We start from the raw sequence: 26,777 nt of genomic DNA on the forward strand, positions 1-26,777 counted from the left end.
TAAAAACACAGTCCAGAATATTTGACAGAATGCAGAGCAAATAGATGCACATTCATTCCTGCTGTGTCTCATAAACAGATGCATAGCTAGATACATTTAATGTACTATTGCTCCTACATTTCTTTACCACTTTGTAATCTTTATTAGTATTAGGTCAGATTTTTAAGTGGCACAAATCAAACAGCTCCATTGATTTAAATGGTGTGTAACCCCCTTTTTCCTCCCTGGGTTACTGGGGAGCAGGTCACACTCACAGGTGTGTCTGGGCGTTTGATGGTTTTAACCCAAAAGGAGATCCTGAACACCCCAGTGGTGATGGTGTTTAGTTGGGGAAAGCCCTATCCACCCCCTTGCTGCAGTCCCTTGCTCATAATGAATGTACAATGGCCTTGTACACACTTACTGGTGTGCCTTGAGAGCCTCCAGGAATATACTCATTCCAGCTATAATCTGGATCTAATTCCAGAACAACAACTACAAATCATATACATCTAATAGATTACATTAAAATAAACAATCTTTACTTAACTTAAATAAACAGGGTTTAACAGATTAACAATGAATAGCATTAACAAAGCGCACAACAATAATCGGAACATCTATATCTAGCATTTGCACTGCCAATATTGATCCCACCCCAGAGTGTGCACACCCCTGGACTCAGAGTCCCAAACTCTTGCTTGCATGGGCGCGCTTGAAGAACTGCAGCTGTAGTGGAGATTCTCCACAGAAAGTGTGTACGAGGATCCAAGCTAGGCAGCAGCTCTTTCCCAGGCAACACCCTTCCCAAAAAGGCCCAATCACTTACAGCCTCATGATGTGCCTATCAGAAGCAGCCTGCTAGATCCCAGCTCCAAAGGGCAGTCCCAGTCTGCAGCTGCATTCCAACAGCCCCTGGACTGGATCAAACTCCTCCACAGCAGCCTGTTCCCAAAATCCAAGGGCAGAGTCCCAGACTGCTAGGCCTCTCTTTTCATGCACATGGAGAGCCTCTGATCTCCCACACAAGAGTAACTTCCTTCTTGTTTCTCCCAAGGGCTCATGGGAATTGTAGTCTGTGAGGCTGGATTGTAGCATACAGGGGCTACGTCTACACGGGCATGATTTTCCGGAAATGCTTTTAACGGAAAAGTTTTCCATTCAAAGCATTTTCAGAAAAGCGCGTCTAGATTGGCAGGACGCTTTTCCGCAAAAGCACTTTTTGCGGAAAAGCATCCGTGGCCAATCTAGACGCGCTTTTCCGCAAAAAAGCCCTGATTGCCATTTTCGCGATTGGGGGTTTTTTGCGGAAAACAAATCTCTGCTGTCTACACTGGCTCTTTTGCGCAAAAGTTTTTCAGAAAAAGACTTTCGCCCGAACGGGAGCAGCATAGTATTTCCGCAAAAGCACTGACAATCTTACATCAGATCGTCAGTGCTTTTGCAGAAATTCAAGCGGCCAGTGTAGACAGCTGGCAAGTTTTTCCGCAAAAGCAGGTGATTTTGCAGAAAAACTTGCCAGTCTAGACACAGCCAGGGACTTTCCAGAAAATAAGAAGAGGCACCTTTAGTAAGTGGACTACAGGTGCTATACCCATTTACACAGCCTGGGGACCTGGTCTACTTTTTTAAAAAACAGAGTAAGGCCCAGATTTGTAAAGGTAATTTAGACATTGCTGTACTAACCCTGTGATGCCTAACTGATTTAGGAACCTATTTCTCATTTTCATTTAGAAACTTAAATCCCATCCACTGTCAATGTGTTTCAATTACTTTTGAATTGTGAGTTTTAGACTTCTACATTGGTTAGGGTTTGCAACACTCCATTCAGCAACACTTAAACACATTTAAAAATCTGGGCCTAAGAACCTTCATCTCAAGTAAATTGTTACCCCCTCCCCGCATGGCAGCCAGCTATACACAAGAAAGACCCAGAAATGCCTGTCCTTCAATATCACCACTGGTTTGATCAAGTTAAGTGAATTATGAAATTGATTTTGATGCTCTGAGTCAAGCCAAGAGACTCTTCACCAGGTCAAAGCTCCTTGGACTCTGCAGCTTATACCGCGTCATTTCTGGCAGTAAGACATTTCCCCTGTGCTTATGTAAAATATGTTGTAATAATCACACGTATACTTTGATGTTAAAAAAAAAAAAAAGCCACAGCTTTTTCACAGCTCAAATGGGACTCTGGTGCTGTGGAATAAGGAAAACTAACAACTTGCTCAAAATCATTTCTCACTTTTATTTCCATTCCTTGGGGCAGGATCTGCCAGCTTTTGGGGCTCTAAGGCTTTCTTCATAGTAGTTTTTCCATGCCAGAAAGAAAGCAGCATTTCTCTAGACCATAAAACTCAGCCATCGCTGTCAGGGAGTTACCCGTCTCCTAAAACTTCTGGGGAAGGAGGAGCAGTAGCAACACCAGCAAGACTTTTTCTGAACTCATAATCAACAGGCACATGGTCATTGAGATTCATTCTCCCAAAGTTTTTCCCTTTATACTTTGAAGCATGCGTAATGGTACTAAATTGCAAAGACTTTCTCCTGTGACTGTCACCAACATATTCGTTCACAGTGCATGTAATGAGTAAAAGACTGGGGTCGGTCAGTCTGTCACTGGCACACCATGTGAACTTGAGGAAGTCATGTCGCTGCTCAGTGCCTCAGTTTCCCTACTAAACAATATTTTTGAAACCTTGTGAAATTCCAAAATGAAAAATACAAATACAAGGTACTTAAACCCTATACTTAAATGTGAAATTTGCTTCATAATTACTCACTGTGGTGCAGGCTTTGTTCTGAGTAAAAGGCAGAGCCTTATACAAAATGTTTAGCTATATGAGTAAGAATTGTGCACAATAGACTTGTATGGTCTTTCCTGAATTTTAAGTCAGAGCCATCATTGCTGACTAAAGCAAAAAAGCACTCTCTAAGTAAACAATCAAATATTTCTGGGACTGATATAAACAGGATAGCCCTGAGCTACTAGAAACAGGAGAAGGAATAACTGAGGCTACCTCTAGACTCCAGGCTTCCTGCGCAAGAAGCTTTTATCAGAAGAGATCTTCCACAAAAACTTCTTGTACAACAGCGCGTCCACACTGCAAAAGCGCATCGCAAAAGCAATGATCTTTTGTGAAAGAGAACATCCAGACTGCATGGACGCACTCTTGAAAGTAAGCACAGATTGGTATGCACAGAATGGCCACCAAGGCACCTGTGTTTTTTCCTCTTTTTGCACAAAAACCCTCTCCCCCTTCCATACACGCCTTTTTGCAAAATAACTCTTTCGCAAAAAGGCTTCTTCCTCGTAGAAAGAGGAATACCAATTGCACAAAAACCCCTCTGTTCTTTCAATTCTCTTGTGCAAAAAAGCGCTTGAGGTGAGGCTGTTTTTCCGCAAAAACTCTGTACTGTAGACATAGCCTAACAGACCCAGCTCCAATGGGGATTTTTCTTAAGTCCTAACCATTTCACCCTACAATCTCTCTTGTACCTTTGGTTCTCCATATTATGAGGACATTGCAGAGGTGTCACTTGAATCCGCTATGGAGAGAGATATCATTATTGCTTATTTGTATTGTGGCTGCACCCACAGTGCACAGCAGACACACACACACACACACACACACACACACAAAAAACTTATTTGGCTTCTTCTTGAGGCCATCCTGTGGTGGTGGAAGCCATGCACCATGGAGGCCCAGAGGTGGCCCAGGGCAGTGGGGGCAGTGCAATGGCCAGTAGATGTTACATGAGTCAAGCCAGGGTTGCAGGGGCTGTGTTGCTGGCCAGTGGTTGCTCCCTGAGGCTGGTATGCTTGCTGCCCCCTGTGGCCATTCATAAGAACATAAGAACGGCCGTACTGGGTCAGACCAAAGTTCCTTCTAGCCCAGTATCCTGTCTGCCGACAGTGGCCAGCACCAAGTGCCCCAGAGAGGGTGAACCGAAGACAATGATCAAGCGATTTGTCTCCTGCCATCTCTCTCCAGCCTCTGACAAACAGAGGCCAAGGACACCATTTTATCCCCTGGCTAATAGCCTTTTATGGACCTAACCTCCATGAAATTATCTAGCTTCTCTTTAAACTCTATTATAGTCCTAGCCTTCACAGCCTCCTCTGGCAAGGAGTTCCACAGGTTGACTACATGCTGTGTGAAGAAGAACTTTCTTTTATTACTTTTAAACCTGCTCCCCATTAATTTCATTTGGTGTCCTCTTGTTCTTCTATTTAGGGAACTAATAAAAAACTTTTCTTTATCGGCCCTCTCCATACCACTCATGATTTTATATACCTTTGTCATATCCCCCCTCAGTCTCCTCTTTTCTAAACTGAAAAGTCCCAGTCGCTTTAACCTCTCCTCATATGGGACCCGTTCCAAACCCCTAATCATTTTAGTTGTCCTTTTCTGAACCCTTTCCAAGGCCAAAATATCTTTTTTGAGGTGAGGAGACCACATCTGTACACAGTATTCAAGATGTGGGCGTACCATAGTTTTATATAGGGGCAGTAAGATATTCTGGGTCTTATTTTCTATCCCTTTCCTAATAATTCCTAGCATCCTATTTGCCTTTTTGACCGCCGCTGCACTCTGCGTGGAAGTTTTCAGAGAACTGTCCACGATAACTCCAAGATCCCTTTCCTGATTTGTCGTAGCCAAATTAGCCCCCATCATACTGTACGTATAGTTGGGGTTATTTTTCCCGATGTGCATTACTTTACACTTATCCACATTAAATTTCATTTGCCATTTTGTTGCCCAATCACTCAGTCTGGTGAGATCTTCTTGGAGTCCCTCACAGTCTGCTTCTGTCTTGACTATCCTAAACAGTTTGGTATCATCTGCAAACTTTACTACCTCACTGCTTACCCCTTTCTCCAGATCATTTATGAATAAGTTGAAAAGGATTGGTCCCAGGACTGACCCTTGGGGGACACCACTAGTTACCCCTCTCCAATCTGAAAATTTACCATTTATTCCTACCCTTTGTTTCCTGTCTTTTAACCAGTTCTCAATCCATGAAAGGACCTTCCCTCTTATCCCATGGCCATGTAAATTTTTATATTCATGAGTATAACTATCCCTGCTCTCACACCCCTCTCTTGCTGTTTGATACAAAACAACCACATTCCATACACATTGTCCTGGCACAAACAAACCCTGACCTTGCTTTAAGTTATGATAAGAGGAAGCTGCATACTAAATGTGGTGGTTCTACCTCCACCAGGGGTGCGTTTAGACTACATTCCTCTTTTGAAAGAGGAATGCAAAAATGAGGGAAATAAAAAATGCAAATGAAGTGCTGATTTACAAATCTCATGCTTCATTTGCATAATCTCATCCGATCGCTTTTTCGAAAGAGATTTTTTCCAAAAAAAAAGCAGTCTAGACAGGGTTCTTTCGGGGGGGAAAAAAAACTTTTTGAAAAGATCCCAGTAAACCTCATTTTTTTTCAGGAATAAGGGTTCTCTTGTAAAAGGGTTTTTTTTTGTTTGTTTGTTTTTTGTTTTTGGAAAGAACCCCGTCTAGACTGCTTTTTTTTTTCAAAAAAAATCTCTTCCAAAAAACAGATGAGATTATGCAAATGAAGCACGAGATTTGTAAATCAGCGCTTTGTTTGCATTTTCGATTTCCCTCATTTTTGTAGTCTAGATGCACCCTTACTGTTTCTTGAACAAATGGACTCTCGGATGGACAGACACACAGACAGAAGCACGAACTCTCTAAGGGTATGTCTACACTACCCCGCTAGTTCGAACTAGCGGGAGTAATGTAGTCATCCGCAATTGCAAATGAAGCCCGGGATTTGAATTTCCCTGGCTTCATTTGCATGAAGCCGGCCGGCGCCATTTTTAAATGCCGGCTAGTTCGAACCCCGTGCCGCGCAGCTACATGCGGCACGGGGTTCGAACTAGCCGGCATTTAAAAATGGCACTGGCCGGCTTCATGCAAATGAAGCCCAGGAAATTCAAATTCCGGGCTTCATTTGCAATTGCGGATGACTACATTACCCCCGCTAGTTCGAACTAGCGGGGTAGTGTAGACATACCGTAATATACAGTAAATATAACAAGCCACCTTCTCCCCATTTATTAAAGTATCAAGACCACAAACTTTCTTTGCCCTTGATGACGTCTGCACTTCCGGAAGGTAAATTCCATGGAAAACAAATGCAATGGATGTGTAAAATCAATGATGTTGGCTCTGGTCTAACGCTAAAAATAGATAATAGATTTCATAGAAACCTAATTTGGTTTTCGTTCTTTTTACAACTTTTAAAACTTGTCTTAAGCATCTGAGTCATGGTCTAGTGTTAGATAATGAGTACACTGTAGAGCTGTATATTTGCAAATGGCTCCATTTATATCGATATGCAGTATATTCTATAAGTACCATATACGGATTTTCCTTGGGTTGCCATATTTTAAACCAGGAGATTAGGGTCCAGGAAAAAGCCTGTAATAAATCAATGACGTGTAATGAAAAAGTCTCCTTTTGTCTATGTTTTGCTTTGTACCCATAATAAAACTAACTTATTAGACTCAATTGAATGTTCAAATATATATTTTTTTAAGACTTGACATATACAGCCTCTACTGCACTCTGGAGACTGTACTTTCATTACCTGCTCTCCCACTCAATTTGGACATTGAGACTGAAAGAGTAGCAATGAGTTTATGAAATCTTAGTGTGCCAGGGAATGAGGTAACTCCTTTTCTATGCACCTTAGGGAAATCCAATGGGATTTTTAAAAAATCGACCATGTACTTACTGAGATGGCAGCCATAAACCTCTGGAATGGGATCTGACAATGGCAGGAGTAAGGTGTGGGAAGTTTTATAACACTCCAAAGCCACATAGCCATCTCTGGAAGGGAGAGTGCAAAATGAGACTTGGTTTAAAAAAAAAACAACAAAGTCAAATTCATTCCTTGTAGGCCCCCCATTAACTTCATGGGCATTCCACGCCCCATTGCATTTAAAAAATAGAGATTCTTGGAAGACCTCTAATGAAGGGTAACTGCTGCTACATACAAAATTTACCTCTTAGATTTTGAAATGTAATATTGTGCCATGCATGTAAAAATAACATCCTAATTCGGTCATAATTTCAGTTAGAATTGCACAATTAATTGTAGTTTATTTATAAATGGAAAAAAGCTTTCATAATAGCAACATGTCTGAGTGCAAACTGAATAAATGTCATATACTATCGGATGGGATCTTAATGGTTCCCAGATCTTTAGTGGTCCCCAGATTGAGAACTAAAGGGAACAAAGCAGCTGTCATACCCTGAATAGTGTTTTGGAATCTGCTGAAATTATAAAGAAAGTTTGTTAGAGTAGCATGATAACCTATTCATTATCTGCCAGCTGAGGTACTGCAAAGTTTGCATTTGTTGTCATGAAGATAGATGGCTGCTAGAAAGAATCTATTACAACTTCACACCATTCCAGTCTGCACTGTTCCTCCTGTCAGCTAACTATGGGACTATTTCCACAACAACTCTCAAAGAATTTATGTGTAGCCTTTCTGAATACACAAGATCATTATCTCTGCAGCCAGAATAACCTATTGCCTGAAGATCCTTCTGACTGATAAATTATGACACATTTAAGCAGTGCATTTTAGAATCTAGATGGCAACGGTTCTAAGTAATCTTCCTTTTATTCCTAAACTGTATATATTGCTAGCTAATGGGGCTGGAAGCAAAGGGAGGATATTTTTGCTTATAATCTTTGGTGGCATTATTGCACACATTTCAACCTGGCAAATTCACATGCAGACAGCTAATTAGTCACATTTGCAGTCACATCTTCTGTTGCACATATGATAACGGAAACTGCATATACAAATTACATGCGTATACCCAGTTCTAACTCTTGATCTAGGGATGTTAAAATGTGTTTATATTGGTAAAACATGTAACCTCTGAAAATTTGTCTCAAAGGCAGCTGTGTGGGGAGCCAGGAGGTAGGAGGGCAGGTGATTTTGCAGGAGTTGGTACGCACAGGGAGCTGGTTTAAAAGGGTTAGCTCCCTGTGTGTACCTGCTCCCACCTGTCCCCCTGCACTGCTGCTCTGTTCTGCAGCAGTGTGTGGAGCGGGAGGGGAGGTTTGCGTGTAACTGTGAGGGCTAACTGATGAGCCCAGGCTCTTCAGTTGACTGTGTACATGGGTACACGTTCACATCCCTACCTTGAACCTAAATCTTATCCTGATCCAGATAGTTCTCGATAGTTGTCACCTTCATAAGCATGAAGGTTTAGCTATGTAAGTTAAAACAACTAGGAATAGAAAGTGAGATTGGAGTCAAGCATAGAGCGTTCCAAGTCGCGCAGTGGTCAAGCTTTGCCCCATAGCTCTGCCAATGTACTCCAGTGCTGATTTGCAGCACCAGCTTCTTCCCTCTCCTCTCCCCCCCCCAGTTTCTATCAGCTTTATATCTATAAGAGGTCTTCTGCTCAAAGCCAATGTACTTTGTGTAAGAGATTTGACTGCATGGGGAGAATTCTGGAGCAAAGACAGAAACACCAGACCGCAGCGGGTATGCTGATGCCCATATCACCATGGAGGCTGAGCTAAACTCCTTTCTAGCTTTGAAAGAAGACTCTGGCTGTACTATTCAAAGAAGTAATCTAACTGATATGCAGGCAAAGTAGGAATTAATGTGCTGTCTAGTAGCAGTGGTGATAGGGGCTTTAATGTACTTTTAATCTTTGATGCTCATGGAAATGTTTTCCCCACTCCAGGGAACCTAAACACGCCCTGAATAAAAGATTAAAACAACATTAAACTAATAATATCACTGTTGCTGAGCACATTAAATTCTCTTCTACCTGCAAAGGACAATTAGATCGGAATAGCTTTCGAACATTGCAATTTCCTTCTCCACTCAGATGTAGAAGATAAGGAGGCACCGCTGCTCAGGCAGGAGGCAGGCAGAGGTATCCTTGGGATTAACAAAGACAATGGCCTTACACAGTCTGAGCCCTGGAATCCACGGCACAGATTCCTTTCCAGACAACAGAACCCCTTGTAGCCAGGCCCTCCATTGTGTGGGGGGCGGTGGGGAAGGTGAAGTGTGCAACTGCCCCTGGTCTCAGTGATTCATAAGGACCCGGGACTTCCGGCAGCTACCACTGCTACTGCGACAATGGCCAGAGCCCCGGGCCCTTTAAATCACGCCCCCCCAGAGTCCCAGGCGGTTGTGATGGCTGACTGTGGGGGGGGGGGGTGCAGACCTGGTGTTGAGGACAAGCAAGCCTGCTGACGGAGGGGCGTTGTGTGCAAAGAGGGCAACTGCCCTGGGGCCGAGTGATTCAAAGGGGCCCAGGCCCTTTGAATCGCCACCAGAGCTCCACACAGTGCTCTTTGGGTGCAGCACGCTCCAGGTGACACGGCCTAGGGGAGGCTAGCTCCAGTCCCCACCCCCGCCGTGCCCAATGAGTCTGTCTGTTCCACTGGTGACAAGTGTAAATCTAGAGTGAACGGTGCAAGAATCAACCTCTTCCCCATTGGGTTTAGGGAGTTTAAGCAGGAGGATGCCTGCTTAGTTCGGGAAATGTCTTTCATTTGTATTCTGTGATGATGATGACGACAACGACAACAATGTAATAACTGGCACTGATATAGCATTTTTCATCTAGGTCCCATTTATTGTCCTAACCACCCCCAAACTCACAACAGGAAAACAAAACAGCTATCTCCTCTGGTCGGTCTGATTAGTGAACAGAGCCCTTTAGAGCAGGCTGCCCTGTTACAACTGTACACAGGGGAAAAAAGTATTGCTATCCCCATTTTACAGACAAGAAAACCAAGGGCTCAGAGATGAAGACACTTGTCCAAGGTTACACAGGAAAATAAAGGCAGAGGTGGAAGTAAGATCTCCATCTCCTGAATCAACTGTCCATCGAGCGCCATGCTCCCTCCAATAATATTCACTGGATTAAATAATGCACATGTGCCCTGGGATGAATTATTGACACATTTTAGAAATCTAATCTAAAAAAAAAATCCAAACCAAAATGGTTTAAAATCTTTTATGGAGTAACAAATGATCATAAAATAAAGGGCTTGTCCACATTGACACAAGATCCCATATTGTTCAAGGGCCTAAAAGTAATTAAGCCCATACAATGTGCCTTATTTATTTGTATTTTTACTACTCCAATCACCCAGATGGCCCCTAGCAATCTTATAAAAAAGTAATAAAATTATAATAGTGCCTATACCTCTTTATATAGTCCTTTTCATCAATAGACCTCAAAGTAATTTATAAACAAGGTAAATTTCATTATATTCTTTAGTTATAATCAGTCAAATTCATGTTTGTATCCATGTTTGGCTTGTCACTGCTTTCCATTATTACCTAAATTCATGTTTAAATGGTTTAAAAATATACATGCTTCATACTTGGGTACTTTCCTTATGCTTGTTCTGCTGAAGTCTGGGTGAACTGGTGAAAAAATGGCTGTATGCTTCAGAGCTGCCAAAAGATCCGTGGATGCTCCTGCATTATGGGATAGTTACAGAAGTCAGCTGCCATTCAAATGTCCATCCCTCGTGTCACAGGTAAGAAAGCAACATGGGTCTCCCCTGAGGTAATAAAAATGAAGCTAAACCTCATTAATGGCCCATTAATGGTTATAAGACCTGTGCATTTTATAGTTTATCAAACCAATTTCTCTCTCCAGAGAGCCAGTGGATAAGATTTATGCACCAAATAACAGAACTGTGATTACTACACAGCCACATTTTTTGAAACATGACCAAGCTGGCTTCATGTGAAATAAACACAGTTTTGAAACAGGACAAGATGTTCAGCAGTTGTTAAACTGCACTGCAATTTTAGTGAGAAAATCAAACACACTTTGGGTTCTCTTTTATTTTTATCCTTCCAGGCAGTTTTTCTTGTTGCACTTGTGCTTATTCATGACTTGAAGTCAGCTACTAATGATAGATGAAGATTACTGGAATTTGTCCCCCCTATGATGGCAAGGATGGAGTAGATAATCACTATAGATCTTTCCCAAATGATCATGTTTGTGTCTGAAAATATTAACATGTGGGACCTTTGCTGGGAATTCTAAACGGCATCTTTGCAAAGCCATTCAGCATATGTTTGCTTCTACATGTTGATATAAATTATTTTCCTTTTTGGAAGGCTCTGAGGAAAACAGTTCCAGATTAATTTCATATGCACCAGAGTACTAAGTATTTTATATGGCCACTTATCAAGTTAAAATGGATAACAATTATGGAGAGGTGCAGTTTTATGGTCTGGTCACAGTACTGGGACCCATACTCTTAGGCTACGTCTACACTGGCCCCTTCTCCGGAATAGGCATGCTAATTTCGAACTTTGGAATAGGGAAATCCGCGGGGGATTTAAATATCCCCTGCGGGATTTAAATAAACATGGCCGCCGCTTTTTTTCCGGCTTGGGGAAAAGCCGGAAAAGAGCGTCCAGACTGGCGCGATCCTCCAGAATAAAGCCCTATTCCGGAGGATCGCGCCAGTCTGGACGCTCTTTTCCGGCTTTTCCCCAACCCGGAAAAAAAGCGGTGGCCATGTTTATTTAAATCCCGCGGGGGGTGTTTAAATCCCCCGCGGATTTCCCTATTCCAAAGTTCGAAATTAGCATGGCTATTCCGGAGAAGGGGCCAGTGTAGACGTAGCCTTAGAGTGACCAGATAGTAAGTGTGATAAATCAGGCTGGGGACCATAGAATGACCATGTTTCCTATGCTGAATATGGGACACCTGTTAAAATTACTTGTATTCAAATGAGTTCAAAGGCAATCAGAACTATGCAGTAGAAATGTTCAGATTAACATCAAGTTGACTGAGCCCCGTTAAAAAGAAATACAGCAGAGCTGGAATCTTTTCATTTTACCTTCTTATATTTAAGGTTTCCATGAGGCGAGGTGATGTACACATGTTCCCTACATCTCTCTCACACAGAGATGAGAGTGGGTGGGCAGCAGAGGTAACACGTAACCAGCCACCGCCTGCCTATACTCAACAGCCACTGGAGCAAGCAGCCTGTGCTGGCTGGAAACGGGGGGAGGTGGGTGAGGGTGGGGAGGAGCCTGCTGGCCAAGAGCAGCCATGCCACTGAGGGACCAGCAGGGGGAGCGCCTTGCCCTACACGCTGCATCTTTGCCCAACCACCCACCTTGCACACTCACTCCCATTGTCAGCCACTAGACCACTCCTCCCCGCACTCACCATTGTTGGGTGGGCGGCTGGAGAGCAAGGATCTGGCCAGCAGTAGGACCCACCTGTATTGGTGAAAAGAAGGAGACAGAAAATATGGGATAATTTGCCATTAAAAATAAAGTAGGGACACCTGCAGAGAGCTTAAATATGGGACAGGTCCCTTTAAAAATGGGACATCTGTCCACCCTAGATATGGGTTCAGTCCATACCTGGCAGCACAGTGCCCCCTATGGGAGATACTTAGAATGCCACCGACTCACTGACACCATTTCTTTGAGTGTACTGGGAGACTCCAAGCACTGGCCAGGCAGGACTCTCTTTAGTCTGCCAAAATAGAGGTGATCCCAGCAATTAGAATTAATGCATTTGAGCATAAGGAAGAACCTTGTTGGAGTTGTCTTCTTCCCTAGGACTGATTTTATAGTCCCTGTTTAGAAGATCAGGGGGTCAGAGAGGATTGGAACCTGTTCAGTTTGATACATCTGGCACCAAGAGAATTCTAGGCATAGAAATCACTACGTTAAGTTGATTCGATTTCCTACGAAGGACTCGGGACTGTTTCTTGGTGTGCTGATGAAGCCATTGACACTCACCTTCTTGCTCTCTGGGGCTCTTCACCATCCTGTCCTGCTGGGCCAGATCTGGTCTCCCCAAGATAAGGCACAGAGCAGAGGTAACCACCCACTTCCCAGCTCTCTGAGTCTCGATGCTGATTGGCCAAGGAGGATGGCATGTTATGGTATTTCCACTCTTCCATCTGCACTGCTGTTGGGGGTGGCACTATCTTTTGATCTGAACAGCAGCAGAGCAGAGGCCAGCTCAGAAATCAGTGCCACCACCAGTAGCAGCGCCGAAGGAAGGTTGGAACAATGTGGCATTGTCTCCCTTCTGCATTCCTTCCCAACCCCAAACATGGGGTCAGTCAGACCATGAGTATTTTCGCATAACTCACCAGACAATGCCCTGGAAAAGAATTCTCTGTAGTAACTCAGAACTAGCGTGACCAAATATCCCTATGCTGAATATGGGACAACTGGTAAAACTGAGAGTTCAATGGCAAACAATCAGAATTATAAGCATGAACATCCAAATTAACATCAAGTTGACTGTGCCCCTGTTAAAATGAAATGCTAAGTAGCTGGAGTCTTTTTATTTACCTTCTTATCTTTAAGGTTTGCCTGGGGAGAGGTGACACACACACACATTCTCGTATACCTCTCTAACACAGGAATGAGGGTGACTGAGGCTACATCTAGACTACAGGCTTATTTCAGAAGAAACTTTTATGGAAAGATCTTCTGAAAAAACTTCTTCCAAAAGAGACCGTCCACGCTGCCGAAGCGCATAGAAAAAGCGATCTGCTTTTTCAAAACAGAGTGTCCAGACTGAACGGGCGCTATCTCACATATAAGCTGTGATTACTATGGATGGAGTGGCCACCAGGGCACTTGTGCTTTTTCCTCTTTCCTCTTCTTTCGAAAGAATTCCCTCTTCCCCGTCCACACACGCCTTTTTCCAAAAGAGGCTTCTTCCTCATAGAAAGAGGTTTACCAATGTCGGAAAACCTCCTCTGTTCTTTCAATTTTTTTTAAAAAAAATGCGATTGCAGTGTGGACGTAGTGACTTTTTTCAAAAAAACAGCCATTTTTCCAAAGAAATTCTGTAGCGTAGACAAAGTCTGACTGACTTGACCCAACCTTCCCTGCCCATTGCACTCCAGCCTCCAAGATTGGCTGGGCTCTTGAGATGGACCCACCTCTCCTGGTACCCTCCGCTGCATCTTCTCAAGGCCATATGGGGGGGCAAATAGGATCACAGCCTCTCCCCCCAGATTTCTGTCAGGGTTTCACACCAGAGCATGCTCAGCAGCAGCCTTTCAGCACTGTGCAGCGGGGGAGGGATGGGAGCTGTTTTCAACAGCAGGGAGGTGGGGATTGGGGGTAGGGATGACCTGGCCTGTGTATTTGACCTCCCCTGTGGCTGGAAACAGCTTGTCCCTTCCTACCTGCACATTGTTGACAGGAGGCCTCCAAGCTGCTGCTGGCCACTGACATAACCCAGCCACCTCCTGTTCCCTGGCTAACGTTTGGACAGAAAGGGGTTAAGTGCTAAGGATGCCTTGTGCACCAGGGACCAGGGAACCCGACTGCAGGGACTTCAGAAAACCAGGCCAGAGAGGTGGCTCAGCAGAGGAAGTGACTAGGGAACAGAGCAGCCCTGCATACCCGGAGGGCAGGAATTAGGGTGGCTGCAGTGTCTGAAGAGAGTCTACCCCTATAAAATCAGGACATCTGGTCACCCTACAGGCTCTCCTGCATTCTAATCTTGACTATGATCATTGCTGCAATTTTAGGCAGATCACTTAATTTCTCTGCCTCAATTTCCCCATCTGTAAAATGGAGATAATGTACACTGATTGGCCTTACAGGGTTGTTGCACATATTTGGTCATGTTCATAAAGTGTTTTGAAAATGAAAATCATTAGGAATCCAGTTCCTGTTCACATATATATGAGAGTTTGTGCATCTGTCTGTCCATCTGTGAGTCTGTTTGTTGAAGAACTCCTCCTAAATGGTAAGAGCTAGGATCATCAATTTGGTAGGCAGCTTCCTCTTCTCCTAACTTAAATCACGGTCAGGGTTTGCTTGTGCCAGGAAAATGGGAAGTCCCTGGAATGGGATTGCTTTCCATAGCATGATAAGGGAGGGGGTTGAAAGCAGGGATAGTTATGCTCTGCAATAGCCACTGGGGGCAGCAAACATGGGGGGTGGGACAGTTATACCACAGCGTGATCACGGGGGCAGCTGCATCAGGAAAAGAGTGGCCAGCTGGGGCTAGAGCTCTCCATGTTGCCAGCCACCAGCCACAGGTAAGTGGATATCCTGCCCAAAACACCTCCCCCCACAGGAGCACTGCGGGGCTGGCACGCACAACCCTGCCCCCCTTAGGAGCAGTGGGCTGGGGAAATACAGGTCAGGGGGCCAGAAAGTACAGTATAGACCCTCCCCCTCGGATCATATGCAGGCCTGGGGAACCAGGCTACATGCCTCCTGAGGAGATGCAGGTTGTGCTGTATGGCCCCGCCCTCCCCAAAGAGACACAGGAAGGGGGGTGAGCAGCATGGGCCAGCCCTCCCAGAAGAGATGCAGGACAAGGGGGCTGGGCTATGCCAGGAAGATGGGGGCTGAGAGTCCAGGCAGTGTGGCCAAGCACCTTCCCTCCTGGAGCACAGGCAGGCCGGGGGACTGGGCCACATGAGCCTGCCCTTCCCTAGGAAATGCAGGCTGGGTTGCATGGCCCCTTCCCAGCAGGCCTTACAGTGCAGCCCATGCCTCCCCCAGAGGAGCCACCAGCTGGGAACATGGCCCCACCAGGTGCCCCAAGGAGCTGCTGTTGTCAGAGCAGTTCCATTCTCATCACCATGGGAAGCCCTGGTGAGCCCCCCACAGACCTCCCAGCCCTCAGCCCTGACTCTTGCCCCTCCCACACTCTGCCCTGAGCCCCCCAAGGACCTGAGCAATGCCAGGTAAATCCTTTAGTAAACAAAACCTATTTTGGAAAGCTAAATAAAATTTCATGGTATGCATGTGAAGCATAGATACCAGTAGGAAAGTTCACCAATCCAGAGGTCCTGAAAATACAAGCATTTAAAAGAATGGAAGAAAATGTTGCTATGTTATTACCACACCCTTGTGAAAGCCACTGTAAATCTCCTTACACAGTGAGCAAGGCAGGTTAAACCAAACCATTAGAGTGAAAATGCTTCAGAAGAAGGATTTTGCTTATCTGCTGACTGCTTTAGAATTCATACTGTTTCAACTAGAATAAATGTTCTTGGAAATCAGAGAATGTGTACGCATCAGCATTGAGCATGCTAGATTAAGGGTAGCTGCATCAGAATTCTGCAGTGCTAGAAGCTACAGGACAGGCTTGTCAGATTACATCAGAGGGTGCCATAAAAATGCTAGACTGCAGTGACAAACATTCAAAAGTAGATCTTGCAAAGTTCACAGGAACAGTACAGTGTAGAGCTGTGTGGATAATTGATTTTCTGATTCTCTGGCCATTCAGAAAAAAAAGGGGGATGGGGTGCAATCTGAAAATCATGAAGAAAAGTCAAAACATTTTGTTTAGAAACTGTTGAAATGAAATGTGTTGACTTTTTTTGCAATGTCTTTCGATTATTTGCAGCTGAATCAAATTCAGCACGATCCGCATGAATTTGCAAAATCTTTTCATTGACCTACATCACAATATCGCCCCAGAAACGGTGTGTTTGAAAAGTGTCCCCCAGCTTTAGTTCAGGGCTTGGGCTTTGAGGTGGGCATTGCTTCCTAGTGCAGTGATACACACCCTAAGCACCAGTTCTGACACTAAGAGCTTCCCTCCACAGCAATCCAAACCTAAAAGTATGAGTGTAGACCGTAGGCTCAGACTGGGGTCCAGACTCGGAGACGCTCCCCTTGGTGGGGTCTAAGGTCTCAGGCTCCAGCCTGCACCCTAACGTCTACTCTGTGAGTTTCAGCCTCACAGCCCTGCCCACCAGTCCGAGTCATCTGACCCAGAGCAGCTGCACCATGTGTCTTTTACTGCAGTATAGACAGATCCTAAAGGACACAGTCAGTCACCCGAAGGAAACTTTTAGAAGGACCACAGCTTAGAGCAGGGCTACTCAACTTTGGAAGCCCAGGGGGCCACAATGATACTCCCAGCACATGCTGAGGGCTGCAACTTAAGTGTGGTTGCATATACATGCAAATCTATATGCAAATAGCTTCTTTCATACTGACGGCATGAATACAAAGATTAAGGCAAGACTATACAACACACAGACCCTATTTAAGTCAGTTCTGATGATATTAATAAAATGCAATATTTAATCGATTTCCACCCATATGACAGCACTTTAATGAGCAATGACAGTCCAGGAATTTAACTACTAAAATGCATATCAACCTGTGGAGGAAGGAAAAGGGAATAAGGGAATTTGTGTGCAGCCATCTTGGTCTTGTTAACAAGAGAGCAAGAGTCAGGCTAAGTCTGTGGCCTGACAACACGAGATCTGTAATTAGACGCTGCCTTCGCCTCTCGCCTCCATACGGAGATAAGGATAGAATGCTGACTCTGGTAGGGACCTTGAGATAAGGAGCATCTGGGTGGAACTAAATAACTGTTAGCCATTGGTGTTTGTAATGGGAAGGAGACTAATTGTTATTGTTATTATATTTAATAGACAGTATATAAACTGCTTCATAATTGCTTGTATTCGAAGATCTGCCTCGGGGGGGGGGACTTCCCCCCTCTCCGAACCAGTTTTTCCCTTGCTGCAGCTCGTAATAAAACTGCCTCTGGCTACTTGTTGCTTACAAACTCAGAGTGAGGACAATGTTTTCTTCCACAAACCGAAGACCATTATATTGACTCACCATTGTGGAGCGTGTTCCCAGTGAAGGCCATGTTCAAAGGATCCCACCCATGGACCCTGTGTTGAGCCCCACATAAACCCAAACTGCACCGCAGGCCACAAACAAATGCATCTGCAGACCGCATGTGGCCTGCAGGCCACGTGTTGAGTGGCCCTGGCTTACAGTCTTGTTGCAGGGCTTTTCCCTTGTGCTGGTCATGCATATCTCTCAATTGGAAACATATATACAGGGGAGTCAATAGCCATGCTGGGCAAGATGTGGGGGGACAGGGGGGTGGGAGGGGAAGGGGAGGAGCACTCAGCATTCCTGGAAGGGGCAGAACATCAGGCAGGAGGGGTGGGGCCCAGAGTAACCAGCTATGCCATGTGGACCGTGGCAACCCCTTCCCACGTGCGACAGGCAACCCTAAGAACCACCCAGAGCACACTGTATGGAGCTCCAGAGGCAATTTAAAGGGCTCAGGGCTCCAAGCTTCTTTGACTCACTGGGCCCTGGCGCAACTGCCCCCTTTGTACTGCCAGTCGGTGGGCCTGCATATATATCATTTGGGGATATTCAGTCATGAACAAGAAGCCGAATCATTGTTCTTGCTCCACAGAATCAGTGCCTAAAGTTGGGGGAGAGGGCACAAGAGGGTCTGACACCTGGCCAAAAATATTTCCACTTGAGCCAGGTTGCTGAGAGGTGCCCTTTTAGTAGGGCTATGAACGACTGGTTGACTAGTCGACTATCCAATAAGCAAAATTGCTTCCTCCACCCCTTGTTGCCTCTATCGGGGGAGGAGGCAGAGGAGGAGGTGCTTCAAAGTGGCTGCACCGCATGGAGCCCAGGGCCAGACCAGGCCCCAGCTGATCCCTAGCTCCATGCGGCGCTGCCACTTTGAAACCCTGTGAGGAGCACAGGTCCAGCAGGGGACTGCTTGAATCCCCCACTGGCCCCATGCTCCCAGCAGCACTTTCGCCTTTGAAGTGTAGCAACAGCCCTGAGGCTGTTGCTACACTTTAAAGGCAGAGGCGCCCTTATCAACTAATCGAATAGTCAATGCAAATTACATCGACTAATCGGTTAGCCAATTAATCTAAATTTAACATCCTGACCTTTTAGCACCATCTTACCAATGCTGCTGCTTCCAGGAGAGAACCCTCCTGCCCACACACAAACTTTTTTGCACAGAGGAGGGGATGCATTTTTTTTAAATGATAAAATGGTATTTCCAAGGGCTGGTGCTGGCAAACTCTCTCCTGGCCTAGGGCCTAATTCTGCAAGATACTGATGCAAAGGGAGTTGGGCACATGCACCGGGGGCTTCACCAAATGGCGCTTTCATCTGAACCATTGGTACACCTCTTCCACTCCACCACATGATGGCTGCAGATGATGATACTGAACTAGCCAGTCATGCCCAGCTATACAGGGAAACAATCACATCTTGAATACATTTCATTATAGACAGGATGACCATATTTCCCTACGCTGAATACTGGACATCTGATAAAATTTCTCATATTCAATCAAGTTCAATGGCAATTAATTAGAACTATGAAGTACAAACCTTCGAACTAACATCACATTGACTGAGCCCCCGCTGAAAAGAAATATTACATAGTTGGATTGATTTTATTTATCTTCTTTAAGACTTTAGGGTTCACAAGGAGAGGGGTGACACGCACATCCCTATCCTCCCACGCATGGGGAGATAACACACACATGTGTCGCTTTCTCACACAGCAGGGGCACCGGATCAACCTGACACTCCCTGCCTGGCACTTTCTGCCCTCCATATCTGGCTGGACTTGCAGGACAGACATGCCTCTTCTGGTACTTGGCCCGGCATTCCCAAGTCAATAGAGTAGGGCGGGGGGCAGGCTCGAGGTCACATCCCTGCCCGGGTTCACACCAGACCATGGCCTTTCAACACTGTGTGGAGGGAAGGGGCAGGAGTTGCTTTCAGGAGCAGAGGAAGAGGAGGAGAAAGGATGACCTAGCCCATGTCTTTGCAGAGCTCTTCCCTCCCCATTTCACCCCACCCCATGGCAGGAAGCAGCTTGTCCTTTCCCACCTGCCCAGTGTCAAAAAGCAGCTCACATCTCCAGGTTGCTGCTGGCCACTGACACAACCCAGTCACTTCCTGCCCCTAGTTACAGTGTGGGCAGGAAGGGGTTAAGCCCTAAGGCTGCATTGTGCACCAGGCCCCAGCAGGCCCATGGACAGCACATCCAGACCCCAGGACAGAAGAGTCAATGGGTTCACAGCCCTGCACAAGCCTCGCAAGTCTGACATTCGGGTGGTGCAGGCCCTGGGAGTGAGTGTGGATGTAGGAGGGGTGTGGGCTCTGAAAGGGAGTTTGAGTGATGGGGGGGTGCAGGGTGGGGGCTCTAGGAGGGAATTTGGGGTGAGCAGAAGGCCTAGGGTACAGAATCTGGGATGGGGTGAGAGGGATCAGGCTCCAGGAAGAAAATGGAGTACAGGGGAGTATGGACTTTGGAAGAGCATTTAGATGTGGGGTATAGGCTCTGGGCTGGAGCAAGGGGTTGGAGTGCAGGAAGGAAGCAGGGGGCAGCGTTTACCTTGGGCAATTCCCGAAAGTAAGCAGTGCACCCCTCTGGCAGCTGCTCCTACGAGAGGAGAACAGGAGGTCTCTGCACACTGCCCCCACAGCTCCCATTGGCATCTGGTCCTGGCCAATAGGAGTTGAGGAGTTGATGCTCAGGGCAGGGGCAGGGTGCAGACATACACACAAAGATACAGGGGCTGCAGAAATGTTGCCAGGCATTTCTGGGAGCAGCGTGGAGTAAGCGCAGGCATGGAGGCTGCCTTAGCCCCACTGCTCTGCCAGTACCAGCAGCGGTCCTCAAAGCCTTTTAAATCACCTGGATCCCTGGGAAATGGGCCCCTTTGCCCCCACCATTGACTTGCCTAGGGCTAGGCAACTAGGGATGCACCTTTCTACACACACAGAACTGAACAGCCTTGCTCTGCTCCTGCCTCACCCCTTCCCCACCCCGCCCCTTCTCCAAGCCCCACTCACTTCATCTCCCCTCCTCCATCACTTGCTCCTCCCACCCTCACACACTAATTTTCTTCGGGCTGGGGCAAGGAGCGGGGTACAGGGAGGCTCAGTGGTGTAGGCTCTGGGTGATGCTTATCTCAAGCAGTTCCCAGAAGCAGCAGTATATGTCCCCTCTGACTTCTAGACAGAGGCACAGGCAGGTGGCTCCATGCGCTGCCCTGTTCACAGGTACTTCCTCTGCATCTCCCATTGGCCATTGTTCCTGGCCAATGGGAGCTGCAGAGTTGGCAATATGTGGAGCTGCTTTCAGGAGTTGTGCAGAATTAAGGCAGGCAAGGAACCTGCCTTCACCCTGCTGTGCTGCCAACAAGACTTCTAACAGCTTGGTTGGTGATGCTGACCAGAGCCATCAGGGTATTCTGGTCAAAAACCGGACACCTGGCAACCCTACAAGGAACCCGGCTGCAGGAGCTTCAGCCACTTCAGAGCCCAGCCAAAGAGGTGGCTCAACAGGGGAGGGTGCCTTGGGGATGGAGCAGCCCCGCACTTGCTAGGGGCAGAACCCAGGACAGTGCAAGAGGCCTTAAGTACAAGACTGTCCCTTTAAAAATGGGGCATCTGGTTACCCTAATTACAGAGTTTTCAATGCATCTGATTACAAATGCACCTTTCTGCTTGATTTAAAGCAAAAAGTGATTATGCCATGACTGGTAATGAAGCACAAGAACTAAATGGATGACTGAAATAAACATTTTACACATTTTATGTTGGATGCCAATAGACGATCAAAATAATCAGGGTAGAATTACAAAAAGGAAAACGAACAGAAATAAATGCTCCCCCAACTGATGCCATGAATAGCTGGAGTAAAGCTGAAAGTGGCAGATCTATGGTGCAGTCAAGACCTTACTTCTCCTGCTCTCACTGATCCCACTGAAGTCAATGGCAAATCTTCCAGTAATTTCAGTATCAGACATTGAAAGAAAAAAAAACATTCTAGCAGCAACCTGTAAAATGGCTCTTCAGAGCAATAAGTATTGAGGATTCAGAGAAAACTTAATATAACTATGATGGAAATAGAGAGCAGTTGAGCAGAGCTTCCTCTTTCCCTCTGTATTACAACTTTGGGTAGTTCAAATAATATGAACATGGACTGAGCCATCTTGTATTTAGGGTTGCCAGATACTTTCACAAAAAATCCCAAACACGGCGGGGAAAAAATTGATTGAGGGGCGGAAAAAAATGGGGGACCAAAATTGTTGAGTAAAAAAAAAAAGTCACTGTGCCTTTAAATCCACACGCTCCCTGCTGCCCCCTCCAGACGTGGCAGGGAAAGAATGTCCCCGCCAGCCTTCTGTCGGAGAAAAACAGAAAATACCAGACATGTAAGATGTCAGGTTTTTCTACCGGACAGAGGCCACAAATACCAGACTGTCCGAGCGAAAACTGGACACCTGGCAAACCCTACTTGTATTTGAGTTTGCAAAATAAAACCACAATTAACCAAGGTTTGCAATCAAACAAACCAGCCAAAATGAAAAAAAAAGAAACAACAACAACCACGTAAAGCACCCTCCTATTTTTGCCCATCTCTCCTGCTTTTAGTTATATGGACTTATGCCCAACACACTCTTTGTTTTGGAGTAATTTGATGATCTACGATCACATTTTCAGGAACCTCACATTAAAACATTTTAACAAGAGTACACTGCCTTCTTCTCTAACAATTATGATAGATCAGATGTAACCATTTGGATAAAGACAAAATAGGTTGGATTCATGTTTTAATAATGCAGGTGCAATTTGTATTTGCACGTAATGGTGCTTGGCAATTTTGTTCCTACAGCTGCTAGCACTTGGACATCTATTTTCAGATACTTGATATGCAGGAGCAAGCAGATAGTTAGCTATTCGTGTTACTATTTGTATCTGCAAAACAATAGGGTATACAATATTTCAGGTGGAAAACTCTGCTCACAAAGAGCTGAGGTTTGCCTAAAAATCAGGCTCTATAGCTAGTGGAGAACAAACTGTTCATGAAAGTAATAGAGACAACAGTCCAATACATGAGTAAAGGATTTCAGCGTGTGTACAGATAGGAGAGCAAAGAGCAATGCAGATCTCAGAGGAAAATGTTGCTCTGTGTGAGTAATCTCCAGTCACCATGGTAAAAGGACACCGGAAGCCTACTTTTCTATACAGGATTTTCTTACTGGAGGAGGCAATGAACGTATGGATGGTATATAGGACAGAAAGAGTCACTAGAAAAAGTTTAGTGTATGCACTTCCTTTTTATGATGCATTGAAAAACATCTTCTTTCAGCATAACCACATGAGCATATGCCTATAGGCAATACAAAGGGCACATGGCAGAAAACCCAGGGGACAGAACAGCATACAAACAGGGATCACATCTTGCTTTATCAACTCAGTGGCAAGAAAACTTTACAAGAGAGTAATTTACAGTAGACTGGAAGCTGTTAATTTAAACTGCAGAGAAGAAAAATGTGGACCTGTAACAGGCAGAAATTCCTCCCAACATATCATCATCTATAGTACAAAAATGGGAAGCAGATATTGATTTTCTCCTTGTAACGTTTGGAAGTCAAATACTTCCATGATTAATAAACAGTCATGTTCATAAAATGGAGTCAGTTCGTTACTGCATTACTATTAGCCATAAGGAAAAATAGAATTTAAACCTGGCCAATTTTGGATTACACTTTTGGAGCTGCCTTGATCTTGGAATTAGGGTTTGTTTTCCCTCTGAAATTTGAGCTTTGCTTTCCATCCTATATTATGTTGCAGGATAATCAATTGAAAATTCAACTGTGCAGTGTTGTGAGCTCTTATATGGATCCCATTCCCTTTATTTTCTGTTCAGGTACTGTGCTTATCCCCTGCAGTTCTGGAGCACCTGAGATAGCACATTCTTCAGGGAAACGCACCAGGAACGTACATGGGATCTGATCAAACAATGGAAAAAGAGTTCCATGAATTAATGAATGTAAGAGAATTTCGATATGGCCATGTTTGCAATGCTTCCACGTTCGTGCTTCTAAACAGGGCTTTGCAAACAACTGGATCAGGAGCCATGTAAATGGTTCATCCAGAACTCATCACTAACACATATTGGCTCAAGCGATCGCTCATTCACTCTTCCCCCACTACCACAGGGACTGAGGGTTTCATTCTCTCAAGCTTTCCCAATTCTTGCTAGCCAGGAGAAAGGGACCAGAACTCAACTCCAATATTTAGCACTCCATCAGGGGTCCTCAAACTTCATTGCACCACAATCCCCTTCTGTCAATAAAAATCACTATGCAACTCCAGGAGGGGAAACTGAAGTCAGAGCCCACCTGAGTCTCACTGATCTAGGTAGGGGAATGTAATGTGAGTCCCAATAGGTGGGGTTGAAACTCTCTGGCTGCGGCCTCAGGTAGTGGGACTTGGGCATGGGCTTCAGCCCAGGGTCTCAGAAAGTTTGTCAGCCCCGGTGACCCCATTAAAATGCCCACTTTGGCATCCCAAGCCACAGCTTGAGAACGACTGCACTAGCTCCACCTATTAACAATGCATCTTTGTTATAACACAAACTCACAAAATCCAACAGCTTTCTGAATATATTATGCAGTGGGTATTTTAGCAGCACAACAAAGGCATTTCTGCCAAACCCACAAATAAATGAAGCTGCATTAACCAGCACACAGCAAGTCTAGAATTTGCATCAGCACATGCTAGTGGAAGTTTCTGATGGTATTTTCCACCAAGGTGAAAATCTAAAGCTCTTTACTCTTATCTATAGCAACCACCTACCAGTACTGAATGAGACCTACAAAGGATATTTAAGAATAGCCTATTTTGCTTCTTTGTAACACATAAAAGAGGACTTGACCTGATTTATTATAAAAGCAGAAGTAGCCAAAACTTCAGATACTTTCCATAAACTATTTACACAGAGAGAGAAATTATACACAGATTTTATATATAAACAAACCAGATTCATATCAACATAAGTACTGCTACAAACCAGAGATTTTCTAAATAACAATGGGTTGTTGAACTGATTGGGGTGGTTTGGAGATCAGTTTGAACAACTAATTACCATGCATCTTTGCTGGAAGTAGAACTGGGCACAGTTCCACAGTAAGTTTTCTCCCTGATGCACATCAAATTGCTGTTGCAATAGCATATGAGAAGCCTCCTGTCAGCTCTTTAACTAGGAGATGTACTTTCCATGCTATGCTTTGCACTATGCTGAAAATATATTTGCATTATACTTAGGAATGTAAAATCCTATTTAATTGGTTAAACATTGTGTATAAACCAATTAACTGATTAAAGGAGGCATAGGTGAGAGGGGGCTGCTCCAGTCCCACTGGCCTGGAACAACTCCCCCCCACTGCAGGCAAGGGTTGCTAAGTAGCCCCTGCTTATGGGGCGCCTGGGGCTCACTGTGGACAGAGGCTGCTGTGGACAACGGGAGCAGCCCCTGTTCGGGGTGGGTCCCCTGCAGGGCTGGTGCAGCCCTCAGTCCCCATCAGTTAACTGAAACCAGTATGCATCACCCATTAAGAGTGATGCTTACCGGGTAACCAGCTAACCAGTTAACCTTTCATATCCCTAATTATAGTAAAATGTTTCTCTGAGATTTAGAGAATCTAAACAATTGGATGGGAAGGGAGAGTTATCAGGATAATTTCTTCCATCCAGTCCTTTAGTACAGCTCAGGATGGTCTTGGTCTAATACAACTTTTGTTTCTCCATAGCAACAAACATCTTTAGCTAGAAGAGCCAGCAGTATTCCCTTTTCCCAATATGCTTGACTGCCTATTCTAAATTGGCTTTAGCAGTTAATACTCTCTATATCATCTCTATGTACCTATTAAAACATACTCATGTAGCAGCTATCCTGGGGCTTAGGATCCTAACACCCTTAGTAAAGTACAAAAAAGACAGTAGTGCAGACAGGGAAGTCCAGATTGTTTTTGTTCTAGAACTAAGCTCTCAGCATTACCACTTATAGCTCCCCCATCCCATCATTCCACCTTGAACACTCTGTGTGTTCTCCATTTATATTCACCTGCTACCCAATTAATTTTCCATCAGCAATGCCTTTAACTTCAGTGCAGGACCCCTTGGCCATTAATCCTCCACATTAGAACCTTGATTGGAAGTTCTAGTCCTGCGGTTAGGCTACCAGCTGGCCACTTCCATAAAAATTCAACATGGTATGTTTAAAGGGGCTCAATGCAGTTCTGTTATCCCAGAGGGCTTTTTGTCATAAGAATACTTACATCTTTATATGCAGGAAATTCACTGCCGTGCAGAGGTGCTATTATGTAAGCATCTTTGCCCTGTTTAGGGCCTAATTCCAAGTTCACTGCAATTAATGAAAGACTTTAATGAGACTCATGCATGTGCTTAAATGCTTTGCTGAATCAGGGCATTTGTCTAGCTCTTAAATTCTATGCCACGTGCACCTTTGCACAAGCGCTCTGCATAATATTTTTACAAAGAACTATCAGCTATGGATTCCTGAAAGATGGGATTCATCCAGAAAAGTACCTGATTGTAACGTGGTCACAAGCATGTAAACTCAGCAACCAAATCTGAACCTATAGTAGGAATCTACACTAAGAACCAGCATCCTGGAAATGTGACTTGGTTTTGAGGCATTTCTCCTTATTAGAAGTGTCAAAGAAGCAGAAAGAGGAGGAGAAGGAAAGCATGGAATGTTCAATGTAATATTTCACAAACCAAACAGCCATAATCTCAACACTGAATCTCATGAGTCAAGTTATGCGAGAAAAGTCAAGCTGCCTCTAATTATTGTACAGCAGAGAGAATCTGGCAAATTGTCTTTTTCCTGGATTCAGGGAACATGCACATTCCTTCCTTTTGGAAGAAAAAAAAAATCTACATTGTTCTTTCACCTCTAGCCTCACTGAAGTATTAATACCCCTCTAGAGTTCGAGGCAGGTATGACTTTATTGTTGCCATTATAAAATATGCTTCCTGATGTAATGCATGATAAGGTTCCCTAGAAAGTCAGTTCTTTCAAATAAATCCTGAACTGAAGGAACATATAAATAATGCTTCAGGATTGAAAGAGTTACTGGGAAAATTTACTTAGGTC

At 44.8% G+C, this 26,777-nt stretch overlaps 1 long non-coding RNA gene across 5 annotated transcripts in view; it reads right to left on the reverse strand.

The window, feature by feature from the left end:
• LOC142818856 (uncharacterized) overlaps nucleotides 1-26,777 on the reverse strand; it is a 244,659-nt gene that overhangs the window by 143,142 nt on the left and 74,740 nt on the right. For 2 of the 5 annotated variants that reach the window (XR_012896535.1, XR_012896536.1), the window contains exons 2-3: nucleotides 12,213-12,265; nucleotides 6,754-6,848 (exon numbers count right to left, since the gene is read on the reverse strand). This is a non-coding gene — a long non-coding RNA (uncharacterized LOC142818856). Of the gene's footprint in view, nucleotides 1-808; nucleotides 1,083-6,753; nucleotides 6,849-10,395; nucleotides 10,579-12,212; nucleotides 12,266-26,777 lie in introns of those variants that run through there. The other 3 variants (XR_012896534.1, XR_012896537.1, XR_012896538.1) reach the window with 2 other exon arrangements.

The sequence above is a fragment of the Pelodiscus sinensis genome, chromosome 18, assembly GCF_049634645.1.
Source record: "Pelodiscus sinensis isolate JC-2024 chromosome 18, ASM4963464v1, whole genome shotgun sequence".
Lineage (NCBI taxonomy): Eukaryota > Metazoa > Chordata > Testudines > Trionychidae > Pelodiscus > Pelodiscus sinensis.